At 38.2% G+C, this 24,718-nt stretch overlaps 1 pseudogene; it reads right to left on the bottom strand.

Moving 5' to 3' along the window:
• Positions 1–1,948: 1,948 nt before the first annotated feature.
• LOC102863321 lies at positions 1,949–22,899 on the bottom strand (annotated as a pseudogene).
• Positions 22,900–24,718: the final 1,819 nt, after the last annotated feature.

Below are 24,718 nucleotides of genomic sequence, written 5' to 3'. Positions count from 1 at the left end.
CAAGCAAACTAAAGCTGTGTACAATCTCAATCTCTTCACCATCCATCCTGATGCTGCCGATTGGTCCAGTGGTGAGAATCTTTGTCTTCTTGACATTGAGCCTCAATCCATATTGTAGGCTGCAGTCCTTGACACTGCAGCAGGTGCTTCAGGTCTTCTTCGGGTTTCAGCAAGCAGGGTTCTGTCATCTGCATAACGCAGATTGTTGATAAATCATCCACCAATCTTGACCCCACATTTCTCCTCATAGAGCACAGCTTCCCGGATAATTTGTTCTGCATATAGGTTGAAAAGGTATGGAGATAGGATGCATCCCTGGGGTACGTCCTTCCCAATTTTGAATCATGCAGTTTTCCCTTGCTCTGTTCTGACAACTGCCTCCTGGTCCAAGTATAAGTTTTGCATTAGAACGATCAAGTGTTCTGGTATTCCCATTCTTCTCAGAGTCAGCCATAGTTTGTTATGATCTACACAGTCAAATGCCTTTGCATAGTCAATGAAACACAGATAGACATTCCTCTGGTGCAGAAATTATAAAATAATATTATTAATATCACATGCAAACAAGATTATACTGAAAATTATCCAAAACTGACTGGAACAACACATCAACAGAGAACTGCCAAAAGTACATGCTAGGGTTAGAAGGGGCCATGGTACTAAGGATATTATAGTTAATCTTAGGTGAATCTTGGCTGAAAGCAGAGAGTACCAGAGGAATGTCTTTGTGTGTTCCATTGACTATTCAAAGGAATTTGACTGCGTGGATCACAATAAACTGTGGTTAACTCTGAGAACAATGAGAATCACAGAACACTTGATTGTGCTTATTCAAAATCTATACTTGGACCAGGATGTTGGACAAGAATAGAGAAATGAAACACTGCATGGTTTAAAATTGGGAAGGGTGTATGCGAGGGCTGTGGCCTATCACCATTCCTTTTCAATCTATACGTGGAACAGATCATCCAGGAGGCTGGGCTCTAGAAGGAGGAATGTGGCAGGATTGGAGGAACACTAACTAACAAACTGCATTATGCAGACGACACAATCTTACTTGCTGAAACTGAGGTGGGCCTGAGGGATTTGCTGCAGATATCAATTAAACAAGATTCTCACCACTGGGCTAATTTGCAGCATCATAATAGACAGTGAATAGATTGAGATTGTTAACAGCTTCAGTTTGCTCAACTGCAAAATGTACACTCTTGGTACTTGCAGCCAGGTAATCCAAAGATGAATTGTACTGGGAAAGTCTGCTCCAGAGTACTGAAGAGTAACAATATCAGTTTGGAGACTAAGTTGCACCTGATCCAGGCCAGTTTTTGCAATTACTTGGTATGCATCAGAAAATTGGACAATGACTATGGATGATAAAAGAATTGATGTCTTTGAGTTATGGTGCTTGAGAATAGTATTGAATATGCCATGGACTATTAGGAGAACAAGCATGTTCACCCTGGAGAGAGTCAAACCAGGCTGCTTCTTGAAGGCAAGGATTCTGAAGCTCCATGTGACATACTCTGGGAATGTTGGAAGTAGGGACCAGTCCTTGGAGAGGAACATCATGCTTTGGAGGGTGGAAGGGCAGTGCAAAACCCTTGATAAGAGGAGTTGACTCAGTGACTTGGAGAATTGGGGTAGGTGTGTCAGAAACAATAAGGTTGGCTCAGGATGGAGCAGGGTTCAGAACTGTTGTAGTCATTATGAGTCACAAGTGACTCGACAGCACATAACAACAACAATGACTATGCTAAAGTGAGGCATTAAATATTTTTTTACATGAAAAACTCACTTTTACTTGGAAAAAAGAAAGGGGAGGGAGTAAATTTTTATATTAATAGAACACAATTAAAAGTAAGTTTTAAAAAACACTATATAGAAAAATAACAAGATTTATAGATTCTACTTCTGGCACTAATATACACAAAAGGTCCAAACCATGCCTTTACTGAAGGTATAGCTTTGGTGATCTCCTGCTTGGGGCAGGCTCATTCCAAGCTTCTTCTCCTTCTTTGCTTCTTTTTTGGTTCTTGGTGCTTGTGTCTCCTGTGACTGTCTTCTTCTGCACTTTGATGACAATGTCTCCTATTGCTTTGTAATGACTTGTATCTGGTCTCCTCCTTCTATCTGTGTGGTTCCTCTTTCTCTTGGTTTTCTCTATAATGTACATACCCTCTCAGTATATTCCCTGTGTCTGTATTGATCTTCATCCCTGTTAACAATGCTGGGTGTGGGTCTGTGGTCTTGCTCTCACTTTCTCTGATTCACTCTTGTTCTTGCTCTCGCTCTCCATCCTGGTCTCGGTCTCTATCTTGCTTTTTTCCTCCTCTGGTGTAATAGTCTCACTGCTTAATTGTGTAGAACCAGGAAGTGTGGGAAGGCAACATTGTCATAAGGAAATGCAGAACGCACAGAAGGACTGTCATCACCAGGGGAATATCCACTTTCTAATTGTTTGTATAAGGGATAGAGGTGGACCACCTGGTGGAGGAGGAAAACTTGGTGGTAGAATCACAGGTGGAGCAGTGCAGACTGGTGGAAGAGGTGAAAAAATGAAGGAAGTGGAAGGTGGGTGAAAGAATCTCCTGAGGAAAAAATGAATGTGTTTTTTGCTAACATTGTTGTCTACTTCAGTAGCAGATCTTTCAGAAAGAAGCTGTATGTTGCTGTTCTCATTCGTCTATCTTCTTCCATCTACTCTGCTGATAGTTATAGTCTAACCAATAACGTCAATTGCCCTAGGTAATCTCCTTAAATCAGGTGATTCAGACTTCTCATAATGATCCTGCCACTTTCCAATGCTCAAAATGGCTTTTCTGGAGGAAGAACTTGTCTGAGACTGAGAACACATGCTGTAACTGCTTGGAGGGAATTCAGTTTTGAAGAGAGAAGGAGAAGCAAACTCAGTTTTTGTTGATGGAAGTGCTGTTTCCTTCTCTAAATTTCCAATTCTTCTCTACTGTACTTTAAAAAGATTTAATCTGCCATCTTGGATCTCTGCACCTGGTGTCACTTCCATAGTAGTCTTGGGCTGTAATTTTCCTTGTATTGGAGGACACATGTAGAGTCTCAAGTCCCATTCGTATACTCTTTTGTTTTTCACAGTAAGCTTTCCAAGTATATTCATTAAACCATTATTAAAATAATCAGAAAGATCAGCACCTGGTTTACACCACGGTTTATGTCAAAAGAATCCAAATCCACCTCCAGTAGAGGAACTCCATTAATGATCCTAGGTGCATCAAGGTCTAAGCCTTTAACTTTTGTTCCATAAACTCTTCTTCCAGTATTGATGTTAAGATTTACAGGTGCTGTGGCTCTCCAGTTTTAATGTCTCCAACAATGACATGAACATCATGGTCATTATCACTGTAGACTTCAGTCTCAGTTACTTTCACGTTTGGTACACCATTTTCAGCAGTTTCCTCTTCAACTGCAGATGGAGGATTAGCCTGGGAGCTTCTTCTGGTCTTTCAATTACATTTTCATCTAGGTCCTTTGCAAAATCAGTAAGCACATGCATGTCCCATGGACCTCCATAAAGTCACTCTTCCTCCTTATTCCCTCCTATCCACCTGCTGAGCTCTGATACTAGGGAAACCTCACCGGCCAATATGGCCACCCTCAGCACAACTTAAAAGTTGATCAAACCCTTTCCCCAGTCTTGCTGCTCACAGGTGCACAGAGAGGACAGGGCAGGAAACCCACAGCAAGAGAATGAAGCAAGTGCGCAACTGAAGAACCGAGAATGCTCTGGAGGTGACAAACGTGAAGTCTCCAGGGTTTTAAATATTAAGTATCCACAGAACTTGTGAATAGTAGACAGCTTACATTTTCCTGCTGTAATCCCATTTGTTTTTGTTTTTGTTTGCTCATATTATCATTTCAGCCACTTGTTTTTTTAATACTCAATTTTTGCAGAATAAACCTCTCTTTTGAAACAATGTTTTTATGTTTCTGTTTCATGGACAAAAGAATACATTGATGTTTTCAAGTACCACATATTTGCAACAAAAAATAGTGTGTGGAAAAATGTCTTAAGTAGTATTCTAAGTGTAATAAATAGAATTCTAAATTTATTAACATATTTTAAGGAATATGCCAGTAATTAGGAAGGATATATATCAGTGAGATACTACACTATTGCATAGAAAGCAACTATTACTGAAGAGCCTTATTTAGTGTTTTTAAATAGGAGGCTGAATCAAATCATCTTACATCCATTAGTGAGTCAACATTCCACCCTAATCCTCACCAGAACCAGCAAACGAAACTCTGTAGGATCTGGCTGCTGCAGATGATTTTCAAATTGGATTCAAGCCCCATACAAAGCAAAGTTTTAAGTATTTTACATCCAGATGGTGGGGTTTTTAGTGGATGCACAGCACATTAGAAACTTAACCATTTAAAATAATAAGAAAACAATTCCTGTTTATAATTTTCTGGCAGAATATCTATTATTCCAGAATAGGATAATGATCCTAAATGGGAGATAATTATCTAAGAATCACAACTCAACTCTTGATTGTCCTACTAACAAGTCAGAACTCACTCATAACTGCCCCTCCAATGAGTTTTCAAAGACTGTAAATCACATGCCCATATTTCTCCCATGGAGCCACTAAGATATTTGAATCATCTGCCTTTGGGTTGGAAGCAAACTCCTTACCCACTAGGCCACCAGAGTTCCCTACGTAAGGTTAGTTGTTGTTGTTATGTGCCGTTGAGTAGCTTCTGATTCATAACTACCCTGTGTACAACAGCCCTAAACCCTGTCCTATCTCTTGCCAACCTTATTGTTTCTGACATGCCTGTCCCCATTACCCCAAAGACAGAATTAATCCATCTATCAAGTGTCTTCCTCTCTTGCACTGTCCTTCCGTTTTCCCAAGCATGATGTCCCTCTCCAAGGACTGATCTGCCTTGCAACATGTCCAAAGTATGTAAGACGGAGCTTCAGAATCTTTGCCTCCAAGGAGCAGCCTGGCCTCACCCTCTCCGGGACGAACTTGTTTGTTCTCCTAGCAGTCCATGGTATATTCAATACTGTTCTCCAGCACCAAAGATCAAAGGCATCAATTCTCTTTCTATCATCCCTAGTAATTGGCCAGCTCTCTGAAGTGTAGCAAATAATAACAAAGACCATGGCCTGTGTCGGGTGCACGTTAGTCTACAGATTGACGTCGTTGCTCCTCAGTGATTTGGAGAGGTCTCTGACATCAGACTTCCCCAGTGCAATTTGTCTTTTAATTTCCTGGCTGCTGGTACCAAGAGTGTTGATTGTAGAGCCAAGCAAACTGAAGCTGTCAACAAACTCAATCTCTTCACCATCTAAAATGCTGCCAATCGGCCTAGTAGTGAGAATCTTTGTTTTCTTGATGTTGAGCTTCAATCCATACTGAAGGCTGCAGTCACTGACCTTCTCAGCAAGTGCTTTGGGTTCTCCTTAGTTTCAGCAAGCAGGGTTTTGTCATCGTAACTTAGATTGTTGATGAATCTACCTCCAATCCTGATGCCACACTTCTCCTCATAGAACCCAACCTTCCAGATAATCTGATCTGCATATAGATTGAAAATATATGGAGATAGGACACATCCTTGATGCACAACCTTCCCATTTTGAACCAGTGTTTCCTTTCTCTGTTCTGATGACTGCCTCCTGGGCCAAGTATAATTTTCATGTAAGCACAATCAAGTGTTCTGGCATTCCCATTCTTCTCAAAGTCAGCCACAGTTTGTTGTGATCCACGAAGTCAAATGCCTTTGCATAGTCAATGAAACAAAAACATTCCTCTGGTACTCTCTGCTTTCAGCTAAGATCCATCTGACATTAGCTATAATTTCACTAGTGTCATGGCCTCTTCTAAATCCAGTTTGGACTTTAGGTAGTTCTCTGTTGATGTGCTGTTCCAGTCGTTTTTTGTATGATCTTCAGCAAAATCTTTCTTGCATGTGAAATCAGTGATGTTCCTCAACTAATAAGGATAGTTAGAGGAAGATTATTTTCTCATAATCTAGAAGTCCTAACTGGTGACTGATTCTAGGAGAAGTTTTTCTCTTATGCTCTTAGTGAAGGGACTTTGTTGCTTTTCCAGTTTTCTTCCTCACTCAGTTCATGACTGAACTTCATGTGCCAATTATCTCTCTCTGCTTATGCTTTCTTGTGGCCACACCTACACTGCTTCCTTTCTATTCTCTTGACAATTTCTTATTAATAGGCTCATGCTATATCTTTCTTTTTGACTTGAATTATTTCACTCAGCATGATAGTTTGTCGTTTATCCACATAGAAGCATACATCAGAGCTTCCCTTTAATTTATGACTGATTAATATTCCACAGATGTGTAAACTACATTTTGTTTAAGAATAAACTTCGTAAAAAAAAAGAATAAACTTTGTGCTAAGTGAATTAACCATAAGAACAAATACTGTTTAAGTCCATTACTGTAGAACATGTATGAGGATCCAAGCAGGTGCGAGAGGGAGTAGAGGGGTGAGGCTGGGAAGGGGTAGGGTGGGTTGGAGGAGGTAGTGGGTGCTTAATACTAGGGCCACACAATTTGGTGGGTAGAGGGAGGGATGGGTAAAGGAAATGGGAAAGATACAGTGTGAAAAACCATGTATATGAACTTTTAAAGTGAACCATTATAAAATAAAAATTTTCATTTTTTAAAAAAAGATATACTTTGCTTTGGATAAGGAAGATTGAAGAAGAATTGATGCCTTTAATTTGTAACATAGTTGAAGGATATTGAATATGTTACAATCTGCAAAAAGAGCAAACAAATCTGTCTTGCAAGAAGTGCAACCAGAGTGCTCCTTAGAAGTGCAGATGATGAGACTTTTTTTTCATATATTTTAGGCATTTTACCAGGAAAGACTAGTCCTTTGAGAAGGACATCATTTAGAGGATCAGGAAAAAAGAGGAAGATTTTTAATGAGAACAATCAACACAGTGGCTGTGACAATGGGCTCAAGCACAGTTGTGTGGATGGTAGAGGGATGGCAATGCTTCGTTCTATTGTACATAGGGTGGCTATGAGTCAGAATCTATTGTAGAGCACCTAACCACAACAAGAATATGAATTTTGTTTGTCATTCATCTGCTCCATGGACATTTCAATTATTTTCACCCTTTGGCTATTGTGTATAGTGTTACAATGAACACTGACGCTAAAATCCCTGCTTTCAACTTTTCTGGAAATAAAAGCAAGAATAAAATAAAAGTATTGGTCTTCCAATTAGATCATGGATTAGGCAGATGACAGCCCATATTCTCTTCAAACTAGAAAACAAAGATAACAAATATGTAGCCATTTTGAGTTCTTGTAAGCAACTTTCTGATTAGTACACAAATTCAGGATTCTAGTAGTGTCTACACCAGTAGCTGGATAAAAGGGGTATTTTCCATTTTTCTCCTTATAGAGCCAAAAATCAGGGGAGTTACTATCCCTCTTGATGTCCACCAAATGACCAGCTCTACCTACCTTCTATCTGGCACCAGAAGCATGTGCACAGCTGCACATTCAGAGAGTTGGCAGGATGTTCCATGCTGCAGAGAGACAGTAGTTTCAGGCTGTAATCAGCCCCTATATTTAGTAAGGCACCATCTCTGACTAAAGATTTTGCTTCCAAACTTGCAGATTTTTGAGCCTGCCAAGTGCTTTGCCTATATTTGGGACAACAAATGCAGTCCTTGGGCATCTTGAGATTAGCTGTCAGTGAATATCGATGTCAGGATATCTCTGTCGGTTAGGAATGGATCCACATTGTCCCCAAACATCTTGCCAGGAGTGGTACACCATCTTAGCTGCTGTGAGCTTAGATGTACCACCCTCATGGATCTGGCTCCTCATGTGCACCTCCCGACTCTTCATCTTTGCACGTCAGCTAAAGAAACCAGAGTACCCTGCCTACATCTATCCCTCACACTGGCAAATACACCATACCTAGCCAGGCAGTCTGTTCTAGGCACCTCTGAGGCCAACAAAAACACTTTCCAAGTTTGAGTGCTCTGCCACTTGGTGCCTCCTAAGCCATCAGAAGTAATCTCATCATAACTTGGATATTCTCGGGTCTCTCAGCTAGCTTTTAAACAAGCAGAATTTTACTCTGACTGAGAACCACAAGCTCAACCTTCTACTAGATAACTAGAAACAGCATCCCAGACCAAACATCTTGCCTCCAGCACCTGCTAGCCGTGCCAAGAGCATCTCATCCCCAGTGCTCACTACTTAATATTTTCTGGATGCTGATGCCAAGAGCAAACTAAAGCTGTTTACAATCTCAATCTCTTCACCATCTAGCATGATGCTGCTAATTGGACCAGTGGTGAGAATCTTTTTTTTTTTTTTTTATTGAGCTTCAATCCATACTGAAGGCTTGAGTTCCTGACCTTCCACAGCAAGTGCTTCAAGTTCTCCTCAGTTGCAGCAAGCAGGATTTTCTCATCTGCATAACACAGATCGCTGATGAATCTTCTCCAATCTTGATGTCACATTGCTCCCCATTCAGCCCAGCCTCCCGAATAATCTGTTCTGCATATAGATTGAAAAAGTATGGAGATAGGGCACATCCCTGGAGTACACCCTTCACAACTTTAAACTAGGCAGTGTTTCCTTGTTCTGTTCTGACTACTATCTCCTGGTCCAAGCATAATATTCACATAAACACGATGAAATGTTCTAGAATTCCCATTCTTCTCAGAGTTAGCCACAGTTTCTTGTGGCCCACACAGTCAAACACCTTTGCATAATCAATGAAACACAGATATTCCTCTAGTATTCCCTGATTTCCATCTAACATTAGCTACAATATCCCTAGTACCACAACCTTTTCTAAGCCCAGCCTGTACTTCTGGAAGTTCTCTGTTGATGTGCTGTTCTAGTTGTTCTCAGATAATCTTCAGCAGAATCTTGCCTGCATGTGATATTAATGATATTGTTCGATAATTTCTACATTGTTGAATCACCTTTCTTTGGAATAGGAACAAATATGCATCACTTCCAGGCAGTTGGCCAAGTGGTTGTTCTCCAGATTTCTTGGCACAACTTGATGAGCACATCTACACCAACATCTGTTTGTTGAAATATATCAATTGGTATACCATCAATTACTGGGGCCTAGTTTTATGCAAATTCTTTCAGAGCAGCTTGTATTTCTTCCTTCATCACCACAGGCTCTTACTCATACATTTTTTTGTTTCATGAAATGATTCTGTGTCCAATAATTCCTTTTGATACAATGACTCTATCTACTCTTTCAATCTTTTTTTAATATTTCCTGAATCATTTAATATTCTGCCCAAAGCATCCTTAGGTATTGCAACTCGAGGCTTGAATTTGTTCATCGGTTCTTTGAGCCCTTTGATTTTCTGACTCCAACTATTTGTATATTTCATTATAATACTTTGCTTTTTCTTCCCATGCTGCCCTTCGAAATCTTCTGTTCAACTCCTTAATATCTTGATTTCTTCCCTTTGCTTCAGCTTCTCAGCACTCTAGTGCAATATTCAAAGTCTCCTCTGACATCCATTTTGGTCTTTTCTTCCTCATTTGTCTTTGTAGTGAGCTTTTGCATTCTTCCTGGATGATATGCTTAATATCATCCCACAGGTCATCTGGTCTTAGCTCCTTTGTGTTCAAGGCCTCAAACTTTTTCTGAGATGGTTTTGAAATCCAGGTGGGATAGACTCGAGATAATATTTTGGTTTCTATGAATTTGACTTAATTTTCCTTAGCTTCAGCTTGAACTTGCATATGAGTAGTTGGTGGTCTGTTCCACAATCAGCACCTGGCTTAGTTTTCATGGCTGATATTAAGTTTCCCCAGCGGTTCTTCCTACAGATGTAATCTATCTGAATCCTATGCATACCATCAGGTGAATTCCATGTGTACAGCCTTCATCTATGTTTTGACCCTGTATATTTTGTTATTGATTTGCATATAATCATTTATAAGCATTGTTTAATTCATGTTTATTTTGTTTTATACAATCATTTCTGTGTTTTATACTAGTTACTGCTAACCAATGACTTTTATCCTTCATCTCATCAAATGCCCTTTACACTTTGCCTATTCCTTCACACACCTTCAGCCACCCATTAATCTCTTTGTTCTCCCAAATCCTATCTCCCCTTCTCCTTTTGAATTATTCTACCTATTTCTTGTTCCTATTTACTAATTTCAATTACCATAATGTCTATCTTGAGTCTTTCCAGGTTGCTCCTCCCTTGTCTTAGTCCATATAGTGTTCTTTGTCTACAAATTCTGTCTTCTCACTCCCCCTAACCCTTCAGTTACCTCATATTTTCACATTAACAATCTTATGTAGCATTTTTTCTTTTGTTACTGAGTTATTTCATTCAACATTCTGCTCTTTAAACCCTCTTAGGCAATATAGTATTTTTGATACTTTATTTTTCCAATACTTTGTTTTAGTTCAACATTAAGCAGGTGCTTTTATGTTAAGAAATTATCTTTCTATTCCTATTTTGTTGAGCTTTTTGTTAGTAAATTTTTTTATTAGTGTGGAATTTTTTCAAATGCATCAACTCATACCATCATGTAGTTCTTTTCCTTTTTTTTGGTTTTTTTGTTTTGGTTTTTTATATTATGAGTAACCTTGATTCCTTATCCTATCTTTCTTTGTACACCTGGTATGAATCCCACTTCATCATAATGGGATTTTTTAAAAAAAAAATACGATGTTGGATTCTGTAGGCCAAGATTTTGTTGCCAATATTTGAACATATGTTCATAGTCCTCCTTGCAATATGCCTAAAATATGTCAGACAAAGCTTCAGAATCCTTGACTCCAAAGAGCCTTCCGGCTTCACCCTCTCCAGGACAAACCTGTTTGTTCTCCTAGCAGTCCATGGTATGTTCAACACTCTTCTCCAGCACCACAGCCCAAAGGCATCAATTATCTTTCTATCAACCCTATTCACTATCCAACTCTCTGATGCATAGCACATAATTGTGAAGATTATAGCCCAGATCAGAAGCACCTTAGTCTCAGTACTCTTGAGAGGTCCCTCACAGCCGACTTTCCCAGTGCAATTCGTCTCTTGATTTCCTGGCTCCTGTTACAAAGAGTGTTGATTGTGGAGCCAAGTAAACCAAAACTGTTAACTATCTCAATCTCTTCACCATCCATACTGATGCTGCCAACTGGTCCAGCGGTGAGAAGCTTTGTTTTCTTGATGTTGAGCTTCAGTCCATATAGGAGGCTGCAGTCCTTGATCTTCTGCCCCAAGCGCTTCATTCAGGTCCTCCTCAGTTTCAGCAAGCAGGGTTGTGTCATCTACATAACACAGGTTGTTGATGATTCTTCCACCAATCCTGATGCCACATTCCTCTTCTTACAGCCCAGCATCTCAGATGATCTGTTCTGCATACAGATTGATAAGGTATGGCAACAGAATACATCCCTGACAAACCCCCTTGTTGATTTTGAACCATGTAGTGTCTCCTTGCTCTGTTCTGACTACTGCCTCTTGGTCCAAGTATAGGTTTCGCATTAGCACAATCAAATGTTCTGGGATTCCCATTCTTCTCAGAGTCAGTCACAGTTTGTTGTGACCCACACAGTCAAAAGCCTTTGCATAGTCAATTAATCACAGATAGACATTCTTCTGATAGTCTTTGCTTTCTGCCAAGATCCATCTAACATTAGCTATAATATCCCTAGTACCACGACCTCACCTAAACCCAGCCTGCACACCTGGCAGTTCTCTGTTGACATATTGTTCCAAAAGTTTTTGGATCCTTGGAGAGGGACATCATTTTTGGCAGAGTGGAGGGATGGTGAAGGAGAGGAAGACCTTTGATGAGATGGATCAATTCTGTGACTGGAGCTGTGGGAATAAGTGCGTTTGAGATGGCTAGGTTGGCACAGGATAGAAGAGCATTTAGAGCTCTTGTACATAGAGTCGCTATGAGTCGCAAGCGACTGGATGGCACATAACAACAACAACCACAAACAATAATGTTCATAGAAATATTTGTGTATGTTGTTGTTGTTATGTGCCATATAGTCATCTGTGACTCACAATGACCCTATGCACATTAGCTCTTATCTTGAGCCAGTTTAATCATTCTCTGTCAGACTTTATCCCCTTTCTCTCGTCACTGAGTCAATCCATCTGATCATGAGTCTTCCTCTCCTGCGTTGTCCCTCCACCCTTCCTAACATGATATCCCTCTCTAAGGACTGGTCCCTCTTGGCCATGTCCTCAAAGTATGTGAGATAAAGCTTCAAAATCCTTGCCTCCAAGAAGCAGCCTGATTTTACTCTATCCAGTAAGACCTGTTTGTTCTCCTGGCAGTCCACTGTATGTTCAGCACTCTTCTCCAGCATCACAGCTCAAAAACATAGATATTTCTTCTAGTATCCTTATGTATTGTTCAGCTCTCAGATGCATAACAAGTAATTGTGTAGGCCATGTCCTGGAACAGACACACCTTTGTCTCCATACTGGCATTGCTGGTTTTCAGTAGTCTGGAAAGGTCCTTAATAGCAGACTTTCCTAGTGCAATTCATCTTTTTATTTCCTGATTGTTGGTGCTAAGAGTGTTGATTGTGAAGCCAAGCAACTGGTATCACTGTGTGGCTTTGGTATCAGTGTTTAGCTTGTTTTCTAAAATGAATTCAAGAATATTCCATTTTTTTTCTATAGATCTGCTCTTTTCTGAATGTTTGGTACAATTCACCGTTGAAGCTGTCTAGGCCAGAGATTTTTTTGTTGGTAGCAATTTTATGACCTGCTCAGTTTCTTCTTGTGTGTTGTGCATGTTTACATTTTGTATCTCTGTTTGTGTTTAAGCAAGATGGCGTCTCTAAAAATTTGTTAACTTATTCTGTTGTTGGTGTGGTGCATGTCTATATGTCCTAAAGGCCAAGGGCATATGGGCTGCTTTCAGTACCTATAGGTCTCTGGGTTGGGGCAGAACAGTTGGACCAATGCTGGGGAAAATCTTTGCAAGTAGGCTCTGATACTTACCTCTCTAATTCATGGTGCACTCCTACCTATACTGAAAAGTGTCCCTCTAGGTCACTGATGGAAGTTATGCAGTGACTTAGGGCAGGACATGGGAGAGATGAGGGAGAGTGGAAGGTGGTGTGCCCTTTTTCTTCTTTTTTAATATTTACATTTATTGATATAAATTGACCTCGGAATATTAGGTTTGCTTTGTCTCAATGTTGTTAGTATGTTGTTTTTCCATCCTTTATTTGTTTCAAGTAATTTTTAAATTTTTACTGTTACTCACTAGTGCTCAACTAGTGGGTTTAGTTTCTACGTACTTTTATATTTAGTTTCTAGGTACTTGATCCCCCCTCTCCTTGATCTTCCTGTTGATTTCTAATTTTATAGCATTGTGATCTCAAAAGATGTTTTTAAGTATTTCAGTGTTTGTAATATATTGAGACTTGGTTTATGCCCTAAAATAAGGTCTATTCTGGAGAATATTCCATGTACACTGGAGAAAAATGTATTGTATTCTTCTTGGATGGAATGTTCTATATATGTCTATGAGATCAGTTTATAAATTTTTTTTTATTTCTTCTGTGTTTTTGTTATTCTTCATTCTAATTGGTCTGTTCTTCATGGAAAATGGTAGATTGATGTCTCCTACTTCCATAACTATTCAATCTGTATTGTTGTTGTTGTGTGCAGTCGAGTTGCCTGAAACTTATAGAGATCCTACCTAAAACAGCTCTAAACCCTGCTCTATCCTGTGCCAATCTCACTGTCTCCAACACTCCTAACCCCATTACGCCAGTCACTGAATTAATCCATCTAATAGAGGATCTTCTCTCCTGTGCTGTCCCACCACCCTCCCAAGCATGAAGTCCCTCTCCAAGGACTGATCCTTCTTTGCAACGTGTCCAAAGTGTGTGAGATGAAACTTCAGAATCTCTGCCTCCAAGGAGCAGCCTAGTTTAACCCTCTCTAGGATGAACCTGTTCATTTCCTTAGCAGTCCATGGAATATTCAATTCTCTTCTCCAACACCACAGCTCAAAGAAATCAACTCTCCTTCTAGCTTCCCTAGTCATTGTCCATCTCTCTGATGTATAGTAAGTTATTGCAAAGACCATGACCTGTATCAGGTGCAAATTATCTGAGAAGTTGGATTCTATGAAGAGGAGTGTAGCGTCAGGATTAGAGGGAGTCTCATCAATAACCTGCATTATGCAGATGACACAACCTTGCTTGCTCAAAGTGAGTAGGAATTGAAGTACTTGTTACAGAAGGTCAAGGAATGCTGCCTTCAGTACAGATTGCATCTCAATGTCAAGAAGACAAAGATTCTTACCACTGGGCTTATAGGAAGTGTCATGATGGATGGAGAGGAGATTGAAACTGTCAACAGCTTCATCTTGCTTCAATCCTTAATTAACACCCTTGGTACCAGCACTCAGGAATTGCCTTGGAAAAAATCTGCAGTTAAGAACCTCTCCATATTATTGAGGATTAATCATGTCAGTTTCAGGACTAAGGTGCATCTCCTTCAGGCCTTAGTGTTTCTGATTACCTACTGTGAATCTGAGAGCTAGATAATGAATAAGGATAACAGAAACATAATTGATGACTTTGAGCCATGGTGTTGGAGAAGAGCACTGAACATACCATGGATGGCGAAGAGAATGAACAGATAGGTCTTGGAGTGAAAACAGAGCATTCTTAGGAGGCAGGAATGATGAGGCTTCGCCTCACATACTTTAGGCATGTTGTTAGGAAGAGATATACCTTGAAGAAGGACATGATGCTGGGAAGACTGAGAGTTAGCTAAGGAGAGGAAGACCCTCAAACACGTGGATTGGACACAATGCTGCAGTGTGCTTTTGTGTTTCAAAAAGAGTGAAGATGGCATAGAATAAAACAGAATTCAGATCTTTGGTTCATAAGTTCACAATGAGTCATACTCAACCCTATGGCAGCTAATAACAACAAAAACAACAACTTTCCTTGTGGAGTTGTTGATTTCTTTATTTAAAAAAGTTAATGAAAGTTTATAGAGAATTTGAATTTACAATTTACATTGTTGCACACTTTCCTCCCTACTCAATTTGCTCTTCTCCTTGAAGATTAAAAAAAAAATCATAGTTATACAATCCTCTCCTTCCCCACCCCAAGTCCACTTTACTTTTCTGGACTCTTATCTCAAAAATAATACCTAATCATATATTCCTTTTAAACAGTTCTGTCCCTCATCTATTTCAATGTTATATACATTATGTATTCCCTCTTTTCTTAAGTTTCCCCCAACCCTGATGTCAGTCCCATTTTACAACATTGGAAATAGGCAGTATTTGTCCTTTTGTGACTGAGATATCTCACTCAGCATAATGTCCTCCAGGATTATCCATTTTGCATAATATTTCATGAGTTCCTTGTTTTTCAAGGTAGCATACTATTCCACTGCATAAATATACCCCAGTTTCTATATCCATTCATTTGTTTATGGGCATTTGAGTCGTTTCCAACTCTTTGATGTTGTAAACAAAGCAGCAGCAAATATGGGTGTGCCTGAATGGCAGTTATGGTTTCTTTAGGGCATATTCCAAGTACTGAAATTGTTGGGTCAAATGGTATTTCTATTTCCAACTTTTTGAGAAAGCGACATACTACCTTCCATAGTTGATGCACCATTTTATGCTGCCACCAACAGTGAATAAAGATTCTAGTTTCTCCAAAACCTTGCCAGCATTTGTTGTTTGCTTCTCTATTGAATTTTATTCTTCTTATTGGAGTAAGATGATATTTTATAGTTGGTTTTTATTTGCATCTCTCTTAGAGCTAGGGGTTTCGAACACTTTTTCATGTGTTTGCCTTCTGAATGTCTTCTTTGGGAAAGTGTCAGTTCATTTCCCATGCACGTTTTGAGAGTGAGTTGTTTACTTTTATTTTGTGGTGGTGCTCAAGTATTTTATAAATTCTAAATATAAGGCCCTTATCTGACATGTCATTACCAAATACTTTTTCCCCCAGTCTGTGCCTTCCCATTTAAGCCTGTAGGAGAAGTTTTTGGATGTGCAAAGGGATTTGATTCTTAGAAGATCCCATTCATCTATTGAATCCTCTCCTGGTTGTAGAATTTTCAAGATGCTTGGAAGACAGTTCATATTGTAGATTATGACTACTAGAGTTCTTCCAAGTTTTTTTTAAAAAATGAGATTTATACTCCTTGATTTTAGTACTAGGTTCTTGATCCAATTTTAGTTGGTTTTTGTGTGTGGTGGGGTGTGGCTCTTGCTTGAGTTTTCTACAGATAGTTTTCCAATTTTGCCAACACCATTTTTTTAAAAAAGCTATTGTTTCCCCACTTAACTGATTTCACCTCCTTGTCAAAAATCAGTTGACTATAGGTAGATGGGCTGATTTCTGGATTCTCAATTCTATTCCATTGATCTATGTGTCTGGTCATTGTACCAGTACCATGCTGTCTTGACCACCACAGCAGTGTAGTAGGATTTGAAATCAGGGAGTGAGATACCTCCTACCTTGTATCTCTCTCTCTCTCTCTCTCTCTTTGATTTTTTTCCCCTTGTATCTCTTTTTAAGGAGTGCTTTGCTTATTCGGGGACTCTTTTCATTACAAATGAAATTGGAGATTGCCTTTTCCACCTTGTTGAAGAATCAATTTGGTATATGTATTGGAATTGCACTGAATTGTAAATTGCCTTTGATATTATTGCCATTTTCACAATATTGAGTTCTCTTATCCACAAGTAAAGTATATTTTTCCATTTCTCCAGGTCTTTTTTTGTTTCTTGAGTAAAGGTTTTTCATTTTCTTTGAATGGATATTTTGTTCTCTGGTTAGATAAACTCCCAAGTATTTAATCGTGTGATTAGCTATTGTAAAAGGTGTTGTTTTTCTTGTTTCTAGTCCTGTATTCTCTTTGTCACTGTAGAGAAATCCAAATGATTTTTGTATGTTAATCTTGTGTCCTGCCACTTTGCTGAATTGGTCAGCTATGTCCAGTAGTTTTCTTGCTGAATCTCTAGGGTTTTCTAATTATACTATAATATCATCTGCACATAGAGATTATTTTACTTCCTTTTTACCAATTTGGACACCTTGTACTTCCTTCTCTTGTCTTATTGCTGTCACTAAGGCTTCTAATACAATTTTGAATAGGACAGGTGATAGTGAGCATTCTTGCTTATTTCCTATTCTTAAAGGGAATGCCTTTAATCACTCTTCATTGACAACAATGTTGGCTATCGGGTTTGTATATATACTTTTTAATATGTTGAGGAAGTTTCCCTCTAATCCTATTTTGATGAGTGTTTTAATCAGAAAAGGGTGTTGGATTTTGTTAAAGGCCTTTTCAGCATCAATTTATAGGATCATATGGTTCTTGTTCTTTGCTTTGTTAATGTGATGAATTACATTGATTGTTTTTCTTATGTTGAACCATCCTTGCACACTCATTATGAATCCCATTTGGTCATGGTGAATTATTTTTTTTATGTATCTTATTCAGGATTTTTGCATCTATGTTTATGAGAGATACTGGCCTATAGTTTCCAATTCTGGTGGTGTACTTACTTTGCTTTGCAATCAAGGATATGTTTGCTTCAAAGAATGAGTCTTGAAGAATTCTGTATTTTTCTTTTTTCTTAGTTTACGTATAATTGGTGACAGTTTTCTGAATGATAAAATTCAATTGTAAAACGATCTTGTCCAGGGCTTTTTTTGGCTGGAAGTTTTTTTATTAACTTTTCAATTTCTTCTCTTGTAATAGGTCTATTCAGGTGTTCAATATTGATTGGAGTCACTTTAGGTAGAGTGTGAATTTCTAACTATTTGTCCATTTCCTCTAAGTTTTCATATTTGTTTGAGCATAGTTTTCCGTAATATCCCATTGTTAGCCATTTTATTTTACTTGTTTCTGTTGTGATGTTGCCCATTTCATCTTTTAATTGGATTATTTGTGTCTTTTCCTTCTTTTCCTTAGTTAGTTGTGCTAGTTGTTTGTCGATTTTATTGACTTTTTCAAAGAACCCATTCTTAGTTTTGTTGATGGTTTCAATTATTTTTCTGTTATCTATTTCATTTCTTTCTGCCCTAATTTTTATAATTTCAGTTGTTTTAGAGGATGTCAGATTTTCTTGCCTTTCTTTTTCAATTGTTGAAGATGTTAGGTTAGAGAATCAATGGTTATTTTCCCCCCTGATTTTTGATGTGTTTGCTTATTGCTATAAATTGACCTCTGATTACTCTTTTGTCTGTTTCCCAGAGGTTTTGGTAAGTTTTTTTTCATTGCCATTTGTTTAAAAAAATCTTTTATTTCATTTTTTATTTCTTCTTGTACCTACTATTGTTCAAGCAATGTGTTATTCAACTTCCAAATGTATGGGTTTTTTTCTCTTTTATCCTCTTATTTTTAATTTCTAATTTTGTAGCATTGTGGTCTGAGAAGATGCTTTGCATTATTTCTATATTTTTACATTTTTTAAAATTTAATTTTAATTAAATTAAATTTATTTTTCTTGCCTTGTGGCTCAAGATGTGATCTATTCTGCAAAATATTCTATGCATATCGGAGAAGAAGGAATACTGTGCTTTTGGGGGTGCATTAGCCTATAAATATCTATGAGAGATCAAGTTGGGTTTTTGTGTGGTTTAATTCTTTAGGATCTCTGTTGGGTTTCTTTCTGGTAGTTCTACCTTTTCTTGAGAAAGGTGTATTGATGTCTCCAAATTCTATAGTAGTTTTGCCTATTTCATTTTTCAGTTTTGTCAGTGTTTGTTTAATATATTTTGCAGGTCTATCATTTGGTGCATAGATATTTATTATCGTTATGTCCTCATATTCTATTGACCCTTTCAAGCTTATGTAGTGACCTTCGTTGTCCTTTGTGATGGTTTTTGCATTGACATATATTTTATCAGTGATCAATATCACTACTCCGGCTTTTTTCTGGTTGTCATTTGTTTGCTACATTTTTTCTCACCCTTTTATTGTTAGTCTTTCTCTTTTTCACTTTTCAAGTGTCTCTCCTAGAGAGTATTTTGACTGGTTGTTTGAGGTTTTGTTTTTGTATTTGTTTTTATCCAATCTGCTACTCTTTTTCTCTTCACTGCTGCATTTAAATAGTTCACATTCAGTGTGATTATTGAGAAGCATTATTGTATTGCTATCATTGTATTGAGTTCTTTTTGGTGTTGGTGCTAGTTACTTTGGTCCATCCTGTTTTCTGTGGCACCTCTGTAAGAAGGATGTCTCTTGGTGTTTCCTGCAATGCTTGTCTTGCCTTAAGTTCTGTTTTTTTTGGGAATATTTTGATCTCTTCTCATATTTGATGGAAAATTTTGCTGGGTACAATATTCTTGATTAACAGTTGTGTTGTTTGAATGTTCAAGCTATGTCATTCCACTGTCTTCTTGCTCTCATAGTTTGTTGAGAAATCGGCATTTTATCTCATTTACTCTCCCTTATAGGTTACTTTTTTTTTCTCCCTTGCTGCTTTCAGAATTCTCTCCTTATCTTTGGTTCTGGAAGATGTGAGCCTGATATGCCTTGGTGTTTTTCTTTTAGGGTCCATTCTATATGGTGTTCTCTCAGCTTCTTAAATATATGTTCTCTCATTCTTTATTTATTATGCCTGGGAAATTTTCTTCTAGTAATTCTTCCACAACTTTTTGAATGTCTTTACTTTGTTTCTTCCTGTTCTGGAATTCCAATGATGTACATGCTTTTTCTCTTGATGGTGTCCCATAATATTCTTAGGCTTTTTTTCTTTTTCCTTCCTTTTTGATTCTGTTTCTTGTTCTAGCACAACACTGGTGATAATTCTATCTTCTGTTTCACTGATTCTGTGTTCCATCTCTTCAACTCTGTTTATATGTCTTTTCATCCTGTTGACAGCATCTGAAACATTGGACCTCATATTTTGGATCATGATTTCTTGTTTTTCCATGCCCTCTAATGTCTGTTCTGGACTGTTGTTTTTGTTTGTTTGTTTGTTTTTTTAGTTCCTCCTGGTTTTTGCAATCGCTTGTTATGCATCAGAGAGTTGGACAATGACTAGGGAGGACAGAAGGAGAGTTGATGCTTTTGAGCTGTGGTGCTGGAGAAGAGTATTGAATGTACCATGGATTTCCAGGAAAACAAACAGTTTCATCTTGGAGAGGATTAAACCAACCTACTCCTTGGAGGCAAGGATTCTCGGGCTTCGTCTGACATACTTTGGACATGTTGCCAGGAGGGATGGGTCCTTGGAGAGGGACATCATGCTTGGGAGGGTGGAGGGGCAGCGCAGGAGGGGAAGACCCTCTATGAGATGGATTGATTCGGTGACTGGGGTAATCGGGATGGGTGTGTCAGAGGCAGTGCGGTTGGCACAGGACAGAGCAAGTTTTAGGGCTGTTGTGCATAGGGTCGCTATGAGTCGAAAACCACTCGATGGCACATAACAACAACAACAACAATGCGAAACCTATACTTGGATCAGGAGGCAGTTGTCAGAACAGAGCAAGGAAACACTGCATGATTCAAAATTGGGAAGGGTGTATGTCTGAAATGTGTCCTATCTCCATAACTTTTCAATCTATATGCAGAACAGATTATCTGGGAGGCTGGGCTGTATGAGGAGAAATGTGGCATCAGGGTTGGAGGAAGATTCATCAACAATCTGCACTATGCAGATGATACAACCTTGCTTGCTGAAACTGAGGAGGACCTGAAAAACTTTCTGCAGAAAGTCAAGTACTGCAGCCTTCAATACGAATTAAAGCTCAGTATCAAGAAAATAAAGATTTCCACCACTGTGCTCATTGACAGCATCATGATAGATGGTGAGCACATTGATAAAGCTTTAGTTTGCTTGGCTCCATAATCAACAGACTTTGCACTAGCAGCCAGGAAAATAAAAAAAATTATTGCATTGGGTAAGTGTGCTGTTAGAAACCTCTCCAAAGTTCTAAAGAGCAATGATGTCATTCTGAAGATTAAGGTGCACTTGATACAGGCCATGATCTTTGCATTCATTTACTATGCATCCGAGAGCTGGACAATGACTAGAGAGGATAGGAGCATTGATTCCTTTGAGCTGTAGTGTTGGAGAAGAGTATTGAATATATCATGCATTGCTAAGAAAAGGAACAGGTTCATCCTAGAGAGGGTTAAATCAGGCTGTTTCTCGGAGGCAAGGATTCTGAAGCTTCATCTGACATACTTTGGACATGTTGTAAGGAGGGACCAGTCCTTAGAGAGAGACATCATGCTTGGGAGGGTGGAGGGACAGCACTAGAGAGGAAGACCCTCTATTAAATGGATTGATTCAGTTACTGAGATAATGGGAGTAGATGTGTCAGAGATAGTGAGATTGGCACAGGATAGAGCAGGGTTTAGGGCTGTTGTACATAGGGTCACTATGAGTTGCTGGTGACTTGATGGTACAGAAGAAAACAACAACAATATAGAAATTTAGACAGCAAAAGACTTTCTTTTTCTGTGGATCTTTTGGTGCATTCGAATTGGCAACATGACACTCTATCAACTATAATATCAATACTTTTAATATTAAAAATCCTAAAAATCTCAAATTTATCCATTAATCTTTAGCAAGGCAGGAAGAAAAAAGCCACCAAAAATCTTTTGGCTTATCAAATAAATTTCCTTTATTAAACTTTAAGATAATTTGTATGGGTTTGCTTATAAATTCAATATATATTGTGTTTCACACCATGCTTCATTCATATTGTGTTCCATATAATCATTCTCCTGCATTACATTTTATAAAACCATTAGACCTTGCCCATAATTACCCTGTCTTTTCACCTGGATCTCCCATTTACTGTTCCCTCTCCGTCAATCCACCAAATTGTGTAACTCTGTGGTTTTGCCCCATCTGTCCTTACTCCTCTGCTCACACTCCTTTCCCACTAGGGTTTTAATACATGTTTTATTAGTTATTTTTTTAATTCTTGTAATACTAGTATTATAAATTTTACTCGTTATATTTCTATTTTTACAATAATAATCTTAAGCAGCATTTGTCTTTATGAGGCTGAGTTAGTTCACTCAGCCTAACGCTCTGCAATCACTCACAAGTTACATAGTATTTGTCTAAATCTTTGCTACTAAGTGCTGTATAGTATTCTATTGTGTGAATATATCACATTTTCTAAATCCATTCAGATGGTTGGACATTTGGGCCATTTCCATGTTCTTGCAATGGTTAATAACACTGCTATAAACATATTTGTATCTGTTTGTGTCTCAGCTCTAATTACCTTGAGGTATATTCCTAGTAGTGAAATAGGAAGGTCGTATAGAATTTCTATGTTCAATTTTTGAGGAAATGCCTAACTGCCTTTCAGAATGGTTGTACTATTTTACAATCCCACCTACAGTGTCCGAGAGTTCCCACCTCTCCACATCCTGTCCAGCAATAATTGCTTGGTGCTAAACTTTGCATTGCTACTGGGTGAAATGGTATTTCATTGTGGTTTTGATTTGCATTTCTCTTATTACCAGTAATTTGGAGTTTGTTTTGTTTTGTTTTGTTTTCATTTATCCTTTGGCCATCTGAATGTCTTCCTTTGTGAAAAGTCTTTCAACATCTTTTGCCCGTTTTGTAATTGGTCTATTACTCTCTTTCTTCTAGAGGCCCAGGAGTATTCTGTAAACTTTTGTTACAAGACCCTTGTCTGAGATGATATTCAAACAGTTTTATCCCCCCAATCAGTAGGGTTTTTTTCACCCTGTTGGGAAAAGATTTTTATGAGAACAGAGATTTAATCTTTAGAATGTTCCATTCATCAATTTTATCCTCTCCATATTGCATGGCTCTTCATAACATAGACTTACTTCTAAACTTGGTCCCATTTTGCTTCTTGTGGTTTTGTGCTTCACTGCCAGGTCTCTGATGCATCTTGAGTTGATTTTTGTGTATGATGTGAGATGTGGATCCTGTTTCAAGTTTCCGCAGATAACAGCCAGCACTACGTATTGAAGAGGTTGTTGTATTACCATTTGATAGGTTTTATTTATTTTCCTGTCGAGTATCAGTTGACCACAGACAGAGAGGTCCATTTCTGGGTTATTAATTCTTTTCCATTGGTCTATGTGATTGCCATTCTACCAGGACCATACTCTGTTTTTGAGGTCAGAGAATACTGTACTTCCCACTTCGTTTTTATTTTTCAGAAGTGCTTTGGTTATTCAGAGTCTTTTTCATAGCTAAATAAACATGACAAATATCCCTTTTGATCTCTTTGAAAAGTGAGCTTAATATCTAGATTGGGATTGCTGTGAACATGTAGATTGCTTTTGGTAGGATTGTCATTTTCACAATATTGAGTCTTCCTATCCATGAACAGGGTTGGTTTTTTTTTTTTTTTCATTTATTTGAGCCTTTTATTGTGTATCATAAAAATGTTATGTAGTTTTTCTGTACAGGTCTTTTATGTCTCTGGTCAGGTTCACTCCCAAGTATCTCAGTTTGTGGTTGACTATTGTAAATGACATTGCTTTATTGATTTCCTTCACTGAGTTCTCTTTGTTACTGCAGAGGAATTCCATTGATTTTTTAAAAAATATTGTTCTTGTGTCTTGCCACCCTACTAAATTGGTCCACAAATTCTAACAGTTGTGGGGTTTTTGATGTTGTTGTTGAGTCCTTGGAGTTTTCTGATCACACTATCATATCATCTGCATATAGTGATATTTTAATCCTTTCTTTTCCTATCTGAGTGCTTTTTATTTCCTTCTCTTGTTGTATTGTCCTAGAAAGAATTTTTAATACAATATTGAATAGAAGTTGTGTCAGTGGGTAAATGTGTCTGGCTCCTGTTTGCAAGGAAAATGATATTGAGAATGATATCGTCTTTTGGTTTTATGTATATACTTTTGACTATGTTGAGGAAATTCCCTTCTATTCCAATTTGCTGAGTGTCTTAATAAGGAAAGGATGTTGGATTTTGCCAAAAGCTTTTTCGGTGTCAATTGCTAAGATGTGCTTGTTCTTATTAGCTTTGTTAATATGGTGAATTACATTGATTGTTTTTCTTGTTGTTGTTGAACCATCCTTGCATACCTGTTATGAATCTCATTTGGTCATGATTAACTTTTTATTTTTTATTATAGTTTATTTACAGAATTTGAGTACATTGTTTTCCAGAACAGATTCTTCCAATTTTCCTCAGCTCCCCCCCAAATTGTACAACTCCATGATTAATTTCTCTCTCCCTCAGCACATCCTCAATTCTTCTACTCCCACCCTCCCCCAGCCACCAAACCCAGATCCTTGTACTCATTCTACAATATGTGTCCTCGTAGGACTGGGTTAGTTCACTCAGCAAAATGCTCTCCTGTTCCTCCCAAGTTAAGTAATAATTTACAAAACCATTGCTCTTGCATACTGTCTAGTATTCCATTGTGTGAATGTGCCATAATTTCTCAATCCAGGCACTTGTTGGACATTTGGGCTGTTTTTATGTTCTGCGATGGTGAGCAATGCTATGAAAATTGATGTACAAGTCTCCCTACTGGGAACAAACGTTTGATAATACCGTCTCAGACAAGAGCCTCATAATGAAAGTTTACAGAGTACTCCTGGGCCTCCACAAGAAAAAGACTAATAACACAATTACAAAATGGGCAAAAGACATGGGGAAAATTTTCACAGAGAAAAATATTCAAATGGACAACAGAAATGAAGAAATGCTCAAAATCACTGGCAATAAAAGATA

This window comes from Elephantulus edwardii, unplaced genomic scaffold (genome assembly GCF_000299155.1).
Source record: "Elephantulus edwardii isolate Elephantulus edwardi_28Jun2011 unplaced genomic scaffold, EleEdw1.0 scaffold00234, whole genome shotgun sequence".
Classification (NCBI taxonomy): domain Eukaryota; kingdom Metazoa; phylum Chordata; class Mammalia; order Macroscelidea; family Macroscelididae; genus Elephantulus; species Elephantulus edwardii.
This window is presented reverse-complemented; position numbering and strand designations above follow the sequence as displayed.